This window comes from Dermacentor andersoni, chromosome 3, assembly GCF_023375885.2.
Source record: "Dermacentor andersoni chromosome 3, qqDerAnde1_hic_scaffold, whole genome shotgun sequence".
NCBI classification, from domain to species: domain Eukaryota; kingdom Metazoa; phylum Arthropoda; class Arachnida; order Ixodida; family Ixodidae; genus Dermacentor; species Dermacentor andersoni.
The window spans coordinates 66325010-66336626 of record NC_092816.1 but is presented as its reverse complement, the minus strand read 5'-3'; the positions used below and the strand labels follow the sequence as shown (position 1 = coordinate 66336626).

The following is an 11617-nucleotide window of genomic DNA, read 5'->3' as shown; positions in this document are numbered from 1 at the left end:
GTAAAGCGTATGACACTGGTCTCGCCTTACGAAAGGTTGGCTGTGCATCGCTTTTCACTTGGATGCTGCCACTGAATCCTTGGATTGCACCATAGCCTGGCTCAAACACCTCACCGTACAGCTGTTTTAATCTCTCGTCGGCTTCCGTTGCTACCATCTGCTTGCCATCCTGCACGTTATCCACGTCACGTCGCAATTGCTGCACACCATTGTGCAGGTCAACTTTTAGTGTCGATACCGTATCGGCGACCTAAAAACGCCGGCATGCGAGCTTCATTTTCTTTCTTAATAATTATCAGAGGCGGATCGTAGCTTCAGTTCTGATAACATTTCGCTACACCTTTCACTAAATGCAGTGATATTGTATACCCCTAGAGGCACGTCATCTTCGGAACATGGGCAGTTTGGAAAAATTTAGTCGAAGTCTTTTTCAGACGTTATGGTAACAGAGGCTACCATGTCTAGTTCCACCGATATGTTTGAGCCATTTACTTTTAATTTAAACACAGTAGGCGGGGAGCTATGAAAGCTGTTCGTCGTACAAACTGTAAGCAAGTCGGTTGCCGGCAAGTTCTCCACGACTTCGTGCACGACATTCTTTTTTTTTTTTTTTTGCGCGGTCTCGCTGCATGATCTGGCTTCAAGCATCTGAGGCGCGTACTTTTGAGAAAAATACAACTCACTGGCACGTGCGGTCCACCACATCTAGGACAGGTACGAACAGTGTCTTTCCCCCGTTAGTTCCTTGGGCCATCCAAGGAAGCAACGTCTTCCTGGACGTCTTCCTGCGCCATCCTGGTCCAGGAAGACGTCCTCGTCGTCGCGTGTCGCCTGCTTTGCTTGGTGGCTTCACGACACCAGTATACGTCGGCAAGACTGGTGGTTAACCCCTCCGGTAGCATTCCTCTGGTGTCTTTTTAAGCTGTTTCCAAGGCGGTGGCCATCTGGCAGACTCGCTCCCAGGTGACTTCGTCGTCCGACTGGGCAAGAACACGGCATCGAATCGAATCCGTACGGATTGCAACAATCAGTCGATCCCGGAGTGCTTCTTCCAAAAATGTTCCACACTAGCTCGTCGCGGATAGTCTTTTCAGCTCGACGATGAACTGTTTCAGGCTTTCGTACGGCTCCTGCTTTCGCTGGTAAAAATGACACGGTTCGGTAGCCACTAACCGTTGTGGAGCATAGTGTTGTCGGAGAGCTTCTGTATCTTCTACGTACTTGACCTCGGTTAGATTTTTCGGCAGCAGTAGGCTACACAGAGCCGTGCAAGCTTGTTCCCCCACGGTTGTTAAGAAGACTTGCAAGTTTATACTTGCGTCCATTTGGTTGGCGGTTGCATACAGATCGAACCTTTCCAAGTAGACATCGATATTGCCAGAGTCTGGGCAGAACTCGGCCAAGGATTCCAGGTTGGTGGTCATGACTGATGTCCTTGCTTGCCGTGGCGTCGTCATCGTTTCTGCAGTGTCGATCACTGCCTCTGCAAGAACCTGCCTCTGCATCCTCGTCACCATGTTTCAGAGATGCCGTGAGGTCAAGCATTTACTTGGACAGCAACACGAACATAACATACAGAAACGATTCCGTGGCTTCGTGGTGGTGGTGGTGGTGGTGGTGGTGGTTTACTGGCATCCCCTTCGAAACGGGGTGGTGACAAATAGTCACCTAGCCTGCTTGAACTAACCAGGTGCAGCTACATGCAGAGTGCAACTGCCATATGCAACTGCTACATGTCAGGGCACCTGGTGGAATATAACGGAACTTGAATGCAAAGTTTGTAGGTATCGACGCTGCAGCTGTAAAGACGCATGATTATTTTGGGATGTGCTTCAAAGAACCTTTGAGAAATAATTCAATTTGAATCAGCGTACCATCCGATGCTTGATTGCACCCCACGGAGAAGACATGCCATTTAATATGTTTCTCCTAATTGGACTACATAGCTTATGGAAGACACGCATGTTGGACTGAAACGCAGCACCCGTTGTTTCGTCGAAATTTCAGTATGCTCAGATGGTTGGACACTCGAAGGACATGTATGACTTTACAGGTTTTCAACCGGACTGGTACCACCTCTTGATAAGTTGCTTGTGGTTGCCACATTTTTAAGTTCGAAGCTAAATGTAGTTTTTGTGCAGTGCATGGTGTGCTCAACGTGATATATAAGTCCTTCCTAGGCCATGGTTACGATATGTGATGGCTAGTGCTTGCACGTCTCTCGCTTATACTACGATTCTCGCATATACATGGTGCAATAAATGCCATGTGAGAAGAAAAGAAAAGCTGGCGTAGCTCAGTGGTAGAGCAGCAGACTTCCGCGCTGCAGGCCCGTGTTCGATCCCGGTGGGAACTGGGGAATATTTTTTCTCATTCTAGACGATAGCTGCTACGGACACCGGACACCGGTGGCAACGGAGGCGGACACCACCACCAACCAAAACGGCTATCGGAATGAGTCCTTTACAGCTTAGACTGTAAAATACTACACCTGTCTGTGCAGTACACGAGAACGGCTTGTATTAGCAGAGCCGGTGGAAGCTATGTCACGGATAGTTTACTAAGTGGGACTGTCCGTTTCGGCGATCACTGCTTGGATAGGACTCGAAGCCGTTAGGGCAGGCGCGAATTGTCACCGCCGACTCTTAAGCTTTATCCGTTCAGCGCACACTGAAATCGACAGACCACTTGGTGGACGCTTACGGAATACCTTATCTGCACAGGGAATGGGATGACCGGACTTCGGTCCTTCTCGGCTTCACGTTTGAGCGCCTTCGGGATCTGCAATGATTAGGCCCACGCCAGTCAACAAACGGGCCCCGATACCTACGAACCTCCGTACAAACGTATCAGCGTACCAACGTGTCACGAAATTGGCTATTGAGCGTGGCGAGACGTCGAGTAAAAATAAGCCCGTAAGGGTTACCAAAACCGGCAGCCACTGTTCACGAAATCCGTTAGTTCCGCACCGCGAGTTCAAACGCGCAAAATGAAGTAAGAAGAAAGTGTGGGCAAAAAGTATGTTCCTCATAAGAAATTCTGTTTTACTTTAATAACTTACCAATATCGAAAATCATAAACGACCCAGTGTATTTAATATTCCAACTCTCTTCAATGAGCCCAACAACCACCAGGAGAGCACTAGTCAATGGAACCGAAACTATAGCAGACTTTCCTACGCCTGGTTATGCAAGGAAGCGTACACAACCAACTTGCAGCACAAACAGCAAAAGTCAGCAAGCTAATCACCAAAACGTAACCCAGCAGGACACGTTAGTGAAGTTCAGGGATTACTTCGCGTTTACAGAGTTTACTTCTCGTTCAGAGTTTACTGTGGGTGAAACGCCCATTGAAAACATGACGTCTACAAAACGCTTTACTACGGAATACCCAGTTGCCAGACACACGCCAGAGCTATCGACGGCCGCAGCAGCGACGGTGGCGACATCTTACATGCGGCGCTTTGTCCAACCACGACGCGTTTTAAAATTTTTTGTAATGTTTTTGTAAAGGTTTTTCTTTTTGGCTCATTCTGCGACCCCGCCATCACCAGAAAGCAGTGGCAGAAAAACAGCACACAAATTACGTCACCTTGATTTAAATGGAAAAAAAGAAGAAGTGGTCGCTGTGAGGACTCGACACTGCTACATTAGTACATTCTAACTGCTACCGCTCCGTAGCCAAGCGCGCTAACCACTGCGCTACCGTTGCATTACGCCACCGTTACAGCAGGTGACAGTAAAGAATATCTCCGAGCCTGCGCACGCGGTTGGGCTCTGCCTGGCGGACGATTCACTAGATGGCAGAACGGGACGCTGCGGAGCGGCCGCTCGCTTTACCTTTCACGTTGTTGGGGTCCGGCAGTCGCCGAGGCCCATGGACGCTGAGTACGATGCAACGCGCTTCAGGTACCCGTCAGACGACGACTACGGCTACCCCCCCTCCCAGAGCATGCTTACGAACCAGATGAAGAAGTGTCAACATCATGATGCCGCTCGGAAAAGTAGTGCCATCGCTCGGCAAAGTGGCATCACCACTCGCTAAGTGGTGTCATCATGGTAAAGTGTGATGTCATCGAGAAAGAACACTCAACGCAATATGCGTGAAACACTTATGAGAAGTCCGCAGAAAAGTTAAGCTGAGAAATCACAATATGACAGGCAAGTTCTCTTACGTTGTTGCTAACTCATGAGCATCAACATTACACTCGGAAATATAACGCAGCAGCACTAAACTCAACAACGTTTCGCCACAACACTATAAACTCGGCGGCATGCTCAGGGACAAGTAATGCTCTCGCGCTCACACATCACAAGAATTGCTTAGGTACCCCCATATTTGTGCGTGTTCATATAATCAGACATAATCGTATTAATTGTTTTGTCTTTAGTCGTCTCAGTCACGTTCTGCTTTACTATGGCACGTTGGCCGAACAATAGTTATCGATCTTCCCTGGCTAAAATCTCCGTTATGAGATGGCGCCACAAACGCAGCTGCTCTAAAACCCCTTAAACTTCGTAGAGCAGCGACACTCTCCTGCTCCGCCTTCACTCTTCCTCGTTTCTCCTCTCTTTCACGCCCCCTCCTCGACCGTGGCGCCGCCTACACTGCTCGAGCGTAGCAACGGCGCCAACATGCGCTCCTCGCCCCTCGGTAGACGCTTCTCGAGCAAACATGGCGCTGATGCACGGCTCGAGGGCCCACGTGATGCTATTAGGCAATGGCGACGCGGCGTCGGCCTCGGCCACAGTGAGCGAGGAGGAGGCGGCATTCTTCAAAGCGTGCCGCTACTTTACGAAGTTTAAGGGGCTTTCAGCTGCTCTGGCAGACGTGTTCAGTAACTTGGTATTCTGCAAAGAGTAATGCGTTCACGGACAATTCATAGACGTTGCGTTCAGGAAAGCACTGCTAAACGGCGGTGGCCACGACGAGAATATTTTTTTACGTATTTTTCTTGACTGCGCCCGTGGGCATCGGCGCCTCCGCGTCACTCTATTACTACGCTATCTACAGTATCATGGTCCAAATGCAGTATCTGGTTTAATCGTTCGTTAAATACTTGGGTCCATATTTGTCCCCTAACCCTGTTCATTTAGTAGTATTCGTCGCGCCGAGTGACTGATTACGACGATGATGATTTATTGGCATCCCCTTTGAAACGGCGAGGTGACAAAATGTCACCTATAGCCTGCATAAATTAATTAGGTATTATGGGCTCACTTATATCGTCTGTGTAAAACTGAGCGCAATATAACCATGAACGTTCACCAACTAGCCCCCTTCATGGCTTAACTTCATTCTCTAGAACCGCCGGATGCCGGCGCGAAAACCAACGCGATGACTCCACACGCTCGATTCCTTCCCGAGTATGCGGCGCTCCATCACCGCCTGGTCCCCCAAAGAAGACCGCGAAGATACCTTCGGAGAATCGAAAGCGAACGCGGCCACTCGGACTCGCTGACAAAGAGTGCCCACTAAACGCCCCCAAACGCAGGCGACCAAGGACAAGAATACATCAGTCATGCATTTTGCAGTTTCGGTTGCCTTTGTGTACACTTTCGTTTAGCCATTACTTTACCAGGTGTTATTCTCGAAGTAACTAACTCCTTTCACCTCGGGGTAGTGATAGTGCGGGAGCTCTTTACTGGGCTCACAATCGTGCCCAAAAGGCCAAGCACGATTAAGCGAGAGCGACGTCGGCGAGCATGCGGTATGCGTCTCGCGATTCGAATCGCTCTGATGAGGACTGTCCGTTTTCTGTCCATACGCGTCATCGTACGTTCCGAAGCAATCAATGGCGCTCGCGCCGATTTTCGTATGCACAGCATTATACGAGCGCATTCGCACACTATCCTTCTGCGAGCCCTCATTAGACAGGCGCCGACTATGTTGAAGACCCCGTTTTGAAAGGCCATTCTTGAAGCAACTTTCCTATAACTACGAAATCACTAAAATATCGCACATTGTTCATTCAAGTCGCCAAAAACGTCGCCGGTCGTTAAATACAAAACGCTGTCGTTAAACAGAGAAGAAAGACGCTCAATCTATAGCGACAAACTTGACTTACAGCGCGTGCATAGACAGTGGGGCCGAAAGAACGACGATTTAAGCGCTGTAAGTTAAGTTTGCAATAGGATACCAACTAGCCCGTACACCCAGACCCTGCAAGCGAGAAAATCGCTTAAATGGCAACACTGATTACAGACCGTTAAATTATAAAAGAGAAGCTGATTTTGTGCTTTCTCAGCTGGTTAGGTTATACGGCCCCAACAAACATGGGGTGCTGCAAGCGGCGGCATTTGAAACTTCTTTTGGACTGCCCGGGGGGGGGGGGGGGGGGGGGCAAGGCGCGTCCCGCAAAGAACATGTGTGTATGTGTGTGTGTGTGTGTGTGTGTGTGTGTGTGTGTGTGTGTGTGTGTGTGTGTGTGTGTGTGCGTGCGTGCGTGCGTGCGTGCGTGCGTGCGTGCGTGCGTGCGTGCGTGCGTGCGTGCGTGCGTGCGTGCGCGCGCGCTACCGGCTGAGCATCATCTGCTTGAACACGTAGCGCTGAAGCCCAAAAGACGATCTTCGCTGCCTAAGTAGAGAATGCGTGCTAAGAAAGGCACACTTACGTGAGCGCTATTATGAAAGACAGCTTGGCCTCAGCTGTAGTTTTGCTGAATTTTCCAGTGTGCAGCCGACAGTACCATCCTTCGAAAATGGGAGGGAGGCAGGGGGGGGGGGGGGGATGGCGACAAGAAAATGACCTGCGTAGTGAAATAACAAATAAATTATTGTAATTAAATTTGTCGTAAGGGGCGTTTTCCTTAGCTTCGGTTTTCCTACGCGTCGGGCGTTCATCGTAACCATTACGGTTCTAACAGAAATAACTGGCCAAGAAAGGCCCATACATAGCATGAGCGTGGCAAACTCTATGGGTTGATTTGAAGTTTCTCGACAGCTGGAAGCATCGTTAAGTGACGAAGCTGCGTGCTCTGAGACTGCGATAAAAAAGAAAAGACACTTCACATTTGTCCATTCCAATGGAACAGGTAATTGCCTTATTCATGCCATATTTTCTACCTTCCCCCTACACGCTTTCGCGGCAGTAATAGCTTGTGCAAGCTAGTAATAAGCAAGAATGGCTCGTAAGACCTCGCACCGGCGACTACGACAACGAGCGAGGTGAGGGCGTAGGGCCAATGACGAACACTTTCTGTAAGACACAACCATGTCAATGTCGGGGTTTATTTGTATCACACGTCATCGCCCCCTTATTTCCCCGCCCGCGTACACACACTTCCCCGCTCCCTGGCCTGCTTAATTTGCCAGAAAAATAAGAACAAAAACTAAGAAAAACGCAGTGAACGGTCGATCGCGCTGAAACTACTGAACTAATAAAAGACTGTTGTGGACGATCACTAAGAAATCGGAAAGCTTTCTTTTCAATAATACTTATAAATATATATATGTATTGTTAAGTTTATATCTGTATAACTCTTCATTTCCAAATTCCCAGTACGTAACGTTCTTGCAACTTATTTTCAACGTTTCTTCTTTTTTATTTCTTTATTTCTTTTTCTCTATAACACCGTTACCGCCCGATTCATGGCCAATCCTCCATGGTTGGTTGCGCCACAACAGTAAGGTGCTGCATGCCGAGCACGAGGTTGCGGGTTCGGTTCCCGCCGTCGCAGTTCGAGGGGGGCGAAATGCATGAAGAAGCTCGTGTGCTTCAGCTGCACGTCAAAGAACGCAGGGCGGTCAAAAATGAATTCCGATCCCTCCACTGCAGATTGCCTCGTCGCCCCAGTGCTGCTTTGCGACGTTAAATACCATCAATCGTTAAGTAATTACGTTAAGAAACAGGCAAGTAAACCCTATACGCCCTCTTGCAAACGTCTTTAACATCATTAATTTTACTTCGTTATTAGTTATCAACGATATCAACTCATCAGGTTATTAACTACAGAAACTACTCAATTTAGGATACTATTGTTGTCACGAAACAATTCATTGCTGCGATGTATAAGGACGTTTTATCAATGCAAGTGCTATCCTTTGGCTTGCGCGAAGCGGATGTGCCGTATAACGACTAGAAGGGTCAGTTTGAAACCTGTGATTGTGAGTCGGATCCCCGGCATGGTTGCTTAAATGTCTCTCTGTTTTTTTATTAAGCTACTTCGCAACATGCTTGAATCAAGTGCGACGAAGGAACGAACCCCATCTCTGTCATTGTCCCATATAGTTAATCCCTGCTGAAGTCTTCTTCTGTTACATTATGTTGATACCAAAGAAGTCTTCAATTTGTTTAATCCCTGTCTCTGTCTCCCTATCTCTCTCCGATCGTCCGTCTCTTCGCGACACCCTTTCTTATGCGCATCAAACGACGGCGACTAACGCTAAGGATCACGGCAAACTTTGCATCAGTCGCCGAACAAGGAACGTTGCAGGAGCCAACGTGCAGGCGAGCTCGTCTTTGTCAGTGTAGCAAATGACTTCCTCAGAGGAGTTTATGTAAATTTCAAATAACAATTAAATTATGAAGTTTCACGTGAGAAAACCAGAATACGATTGTGAGGCGTACCGTATATTCGGATTATCTTTGACCACCTCGACTTCTTTACGCGCACTTAAACCTCAGCACACCAGCGTTCTTTTTTTTTTTTTTTTCATTTCGCCCCCCATCGAAACGCGGCCGCCGCGGCCAGAATCGAACCTGCGTCTTCGAGCTGAGCAGCGTAAGCAGCGTTTAAGCGCTAGATGGAAACGCGCTTCCTGTGAACTTAACACCATGCCGATGAGGCGCGCAATCAGAGTGCGAAATCAACGCGATGCCGACCACGGACGGACGGACGGACGGACGGGCGGACGGGCGGACGGACGGACAGACGGATGGATGGATGGATGGATGGATGTGGGTGTGGGTGCGTATGTATGTATGTATGTATGTATGTATGTATGTATGTATGTATGTATGTATGTATGTATGTATGTATGTATGTATGTATGTATGTATGTATGTATGTATGTATGTTATGAGCGTCCCCCTCTAAGATTTATCCTCCTCAGTATAGACCGTTTTTTCGTAGGCGCCGCCATATTGTGAACGCAGTGGCGCCGCCTATGAGCAGCGCCATACTGGCTTGGGTGAAAGCGGTCTTTTGCATGGCAGGTATACGCTTGGCGGTAGGTTCTGGCGTTTGTTTTCGCGGTCGTGCGGTCTGTTTAGTATGACGTGCGTCTTCTACGTGGTAAACGGTTCTGTGAGACGTGCTGGAGTGGTTTAAGGGGTCATGGCCGGAATTTCTGCTGGCGTTGAGGTGTACAGAACATGCAGCGCGATGTGTGCTCGCATATTTGAGCCTACAATCAGCCTCGGAGATCAATTGTGTATTTCTAAATGTTCCAATCACTAATGTGACCTTATTGCAGTATTTATCCTCTATTTCTGAGCTGCGGTTTAGGAGCGTTAAAACATACGCGACGATCGTAACAGCATGCATGGGTACTGTTCTGCTACGAAAGGAGCTGTGCTGTTTGACAAGCGTTCAAACTATTCACTGCAGGTTACATTGCGTGACTACTTGGTTGGATGGGTGAGGTTTCCACCCATGAATAAAATAGTTTTGGCTAGTAATAGCAGCATACCTTACAGTCTGAATTAAGCTTGTCCAACAAAGCGACCGTTTACGAACTGCGCGAGCGTCCTAAGCAGTAGTAGGTGCTGGATTACAGATATCTCTGTTATACATAGCGCATGGTCCAAGCATACGGCATCAGCGGGTATATATTTACAAACGTTGTGCGGCGTTAGCCCGTTTTCTCGTGCTTTTTAGAAAAAGAGGATGATAACCGAATTTTTTTTTTCGGTTGTGTTCGTTCAGTTCTTTACGACGCCCTCACACGTATTACGGAAATTTTGCGCTCAAAAATAGCCATCGCATTCTTTTTATGCGAACCGTCTCATATATTATGGCTGTATACAGGCCAAAAAGGCAATGCCAAAGCACACAGCTTCTATGTGTATCGTGCTGGCTCACCAACCGCAGTGGTCGCTGTGTTGAGAAGCGCCATGGGCCTCATGCAGCAAGGCTAGCGTAGACATATGGTAATTTCAAGCATACTAGACTTGAAATGCGTGAGAACGATGCCAGTGTATCACAAATATTTGATAGCACCTGCTCAGATGTTTCGTGGTTGCCTTAGGTTGGCCGTGCACGAGCATGCGCTCTTATGTTTTATGTTTTACTGCCTACGCCAATCGATCAGACAGTGAGCTGATTTACCATTTAATGTTGGTAATACAGAGACGCCGGTTTTCTTTGTTGAATTAAAATCGATATAAGCAAAATAGTAAACAACACATACACGCACCGCGACTGATAATGCTCGTACACCGCGGCTGATTATGCGTGTCACATTTTTGCGCCCCCAAGACATATTTCTGCCTACAGTAGTTACCGATGCACCGAAAGGCTTCCCTGACGACCTTATATCAACGAACATGGCGTAAATTTCACAAAGTAAGATCTAAAACACCTCGAAATCGTTCCGCAGCACGCGACAGCCCAAGCCAGAGAGGAGGAAAGGCTCTCCGCGCGCCCTTTCCTCCTCGCCCGATGAAACGGTCTATAATGGCGCCATCTACTTTCAGGTGCCTGCAGACGCATTCTTTCACGCATCGTAAATTTGAAATAAATATTTTATAAGTAGACATAATGAAAATTAAATTGTTGGGTTTTACGTGACAAAACCACGATTTGATAATGAGGTGGGCCGTAGATGGGGGGCTCCGGAATAATTTGAGCCACCTGGGGTTCTTTAACGTGCACCCAAATCTAAGTACCACGGGTGTTTCCGCATTTCGCCCCTATTGCAATGCGGAATGCCGTGGCCGGGATAGTAGCCACACAGTAGCCACTGCAGCAACCACGGCGGGTTATGAATAGCCATCGGAACTTTCTGCAATATACACGGAATGAGCCTTACACATTGTCCCTAAGTACGTGCTATATATGTATACGTTTAAATGCTTGTTTCTTCATCACATTTCGAATAGCGTTAGCGTTGCAAAAAAAAACGAGACGTAGCAACATGGTGGCGTCATTCCGGTTTCCACTTTCTTCCGCCCAGCTTTTCCTCCAGAGTTAGCATACTAACTCTATGAAACACATAGCACGTGATGTGACTGTCATTCGTTTCTCCAAGTAATTGAATGAGAAAAGCATCATGTTTGAATTGTTTTTCTTTACATACGACAGGAAACATAGCAAAGTTCATACTTCCGTCAACGAGGATCACGGGGGCTACTTACCCGGTATTCAGAAATGCATCTTAACTTGAAGCCCGTGCTTTACTTGATATTATAAACGACGCCTGGTGCGAACGCGCCCAAGACGCTCATTGCATTTGCTTAGGTGCGTTCACGACAGGGGTAATTTGAATGAAGTCAAGCATGGGCTTCAAGTTAAGATGCATTTCTGAATAGGGGGGATAGAGACCCTTTCATCCGCGCTGTGCAGAGTGTGTTCATCACTCCAGAAAGCTTCCGCTCATGCAATTTTTGACAGCCAAATTATCCAAGGAAAAGTAATAATTTGGTCCCACAGTATGTAATCGGCGCACAATCTCGA

General features: G+C 47.8%; 1 pseudogene; it reads right to left on the bottom strand.

The window, feature by feature from the left end:
- Positions 1-240: 240 nt before the first annotated feature.
- On the bottom strand, positions 241-1424 carry LOC126543583 (uncharacterized; annotated as a pseudogene).
- Between the last annotated feature and the right edge of the window lie 10193 nt (positions 1425-11617).